The 2,589-nt window shown below is 41.3% G+C and overlaps 1 protein-coding gene and 1 long non-coding RNA gene across 2 annotated transcripts in view; both read right to left on the minus strand.

Annotated features, from left to right (window-relative positions):
- The window catches only part of LOC103129735 (MAM domain-containing glycosylphosphatidylinositol anchor protein 2-like), a gene marked incomplete at its 3' end in the record, with an annotated part of 82,601 nt that overhangs the window by 6,168 nt on the left and 73,844 nt on the right, over window positions 1–2,589 (minus strand). The gene's annotated exons all lie outside the window — the stretch shown is intronic.
- Window positions 1,490–2,589, minus strand: part of LOC107834282 (uncharacterized) — a 4,202-nt gene continuing 3,102 nt past the window's right edge. Inside the window, exon 2 of the long non-coding RNA XR_001660073.1 lies at window positions 1,490–1,560. This is a non-coding gene — a long non-coding RNA (uncharacterized LOC107834282). The remainder of the gene's footprint in view (window positions 1,561–2,589) is intronic.

The raw sequence follows: 2,589 nt of genomic DNA on the forward strand, positions 1-2,589 counted from the left end.
CCCAGCTAGCTGCCGCCTTTTGCAGCTAATCAAAGAACGTCCGACGATTCAACTGACTCCCCCCCTCCCCCCCCCCCCCCGCCAGCACCGCTCCCACCCGGTCTCGGAGGCTCATAATAAATGTCAAACTAAGAAGCTTCCGTTCCGCGCACCGCCTGTTGCTGCTAATCAAAGATCGTAGATCCACGTTCTTTGAGCCAATATGGCAAAAATTGGTCGGGACTTTTTCATATCCCGTGAATATTGGTCAGGACATGTCCCTACCGTCCCTACCCAAACCTACGCCCATGGTCCCTGTGTCTCTGTCTCTGCGTCTTCCCCGTTGATTGTTTCCCAGGTGTGTCTGCGGGGTTACCCCTGCAGCTTCCCAGGGGGTCAGAACCCTGGCAGCATCTTGTGGATGCAATGGGGAATGGCAGGTGCTCCAAAAAAAAAAAAAAAACTCAAACAAAAACTGGCCGTGAGCATGAAAGAGTCTTCATGAATTTTATCACTGTTGTCATTAAGTGGCATTTGATAAATAATGACATTTTTAATGCAACATTGCATTAAAACTTGTCCGCTTTGCACTAAGTGTCATTAACCAAATGACACATCATGACAAAAGTCATAAACATTTATGAAGACTCCTTCATGTTCATGATAGGTGTTATGTTGTGTCTGACGGTGTCAAGGCAGCCTTTTGCACACCTTCAAATAAAGTGTAGCAAAATTGTTCATTCTTCTTTGTCTTGTACAGACACAGAGCGTCTGTACATGTGGGTCAAGAAGCTAAACATCATCATGACAGAACACTCAGGACAAGATGACCTAGCCAGTCCTCTTAGGATGATTCAGAACAATAATCTTTCATTTAGTGATGGGTCCGGCAACACCGATGCGTTGGCGCATGTGTCAAGCCAAAACCCGTGTTGGTGAGCATATTGCTTTCAGTAAGTCATATGACTGATACAGGAACTGTTTCGAAATGACATTAACGTGGCAAACTGTATTTATAAGGAAGCAAATATGTCAATCTGTCAAAAGCATTTGCCAAAATAATTCTTGATCTTTTAAGGTACAGTGTCAACTATGGAGCAGCCTCAAACGAAAGGTTTCCGCAGTGTGGGACCATTTTGATCTTATATTGGAAAATAAATTTGTTTTCATTGTAGTTGTTTCATCCAGTTCTTTTCAGTTTCTACTTGATCTATCTGAATCCAAATTCAGCTGAAATTGACTCTTAGTTTACTTTCATGTTATGTTCTTCAGGTTAAGTATCGCATATGTTTGAATATGTCTTATTTAAATAAATCCACCTTTTCAATGCCGAGGCATTATGAGGCCAGGCATGAGAATGAAGTCCTGGTACACCTAGATAAACTCAGATATGCAGCCATTCTACAAAGTACTCAGTTGCTTTTTATAAATTATTTCATATACAGTGAATCCTCACTATAATGAGGTTCACCTTTCACGGTATCGCTGCTTCGTAGATTTTTTTGTGCAGTTTTTTTTCAGTGTTCTCCGTCCTGATTGACCATATGATTGGTAAAAACAGTCTCCGCGCTTCTTCTCTACCTTAGTCAGGCGCGGAGCTGTAGGGGGGCCGGGAGGGCTGCTGCCCCCTCCCCCCTCCATCCCGCTCAACAGTTTCAGTTTCACTCCATGTAAGGGGCCCGGTGATTGGTTAGGGGCCCGGTAATTGGCCCCGCCCCCCGGTTCAGTAAGTCACAGGTCACTGTGACTTACTGACTCAGGTCACTTGTTCCGCTAGTGACCTGAGTCCCAATAAAGTTATGGTATTTAATAACTGATTGGCCATTCGGGAGATGGAAACTGAAACTTTGAATGCCAGCTGGAACAAAACTGTAGCTAGAGGCAGCGCAACACCCGACTGGAGGCTCGCTTGTTGAGATCCATCACTCTGCCGTAGATACAGCTGTGAATCTCGCAAAGCAGCTTGGAGGAGACGCTTTAATGCCACGACTCCGGATTGATGAACACACACATCCGCTGACCTGAAAACAGGTTTTGTTGTTTGGTTTCAATGTAGAGTATTTATTTATGCTGTGTAATAACTGTAAAAAATAAAGGTAACTACTTCTCGGATTTCGCCTATCATGGGTTATTTTCGGAACACAACCCCTAAGAAAAACAAGGGTTCGCTGTAAATATTGCGTTTACTTCATTTTTTTCTACAGCAGAAGTTTTGTCAAAAAAGCATAACAGGATAAATTTAAAAAATGTTGTAAAAACATTTTTTTTCTTTTATAAAAAATCTGTGGAAAAAAAAACAGTCCACAAGCATCCTCATTCAAACACATTCACTTAAAATTTCACTTTATGGTTCATGTTCACATTTTTATTGACTGTATATCAAATATATTTTAAATTTAACTGAAGATATGACATAATACAATACATAATATTTGTAGCCCCTGGTTAAAAAAACCATGCTCTTAAGGTCCTTTAATATTTACAAAATATTTACAAGGTTGGTTGTATGTACATAGAAAATATAAGTGAGAAACTTGTAATATTGTTTTTGTAAATTGTTGATCCGAGTGATTATATACATGCGGGGAGCGGTTACTGTTGTGAGTAGCG

The sequence above is a fragment of the Poecilia formosa genome, unplaced genomic scaffold (genome assembly GCF_000485575.1).
Source record: "Poecilia formosa unplaced genomic scaffold, Poecilia_formosa-5.1.2 Scaffold573, whole genome shotgun sequence".
Classification (NCBI taxonomy): domain Eukaryota; kingdom Metazoa; phylum Chordata; class Actinopteri; order Cyprinodontiformes; family Poeciliidae; genus Poecilia; species Poecilia formosa.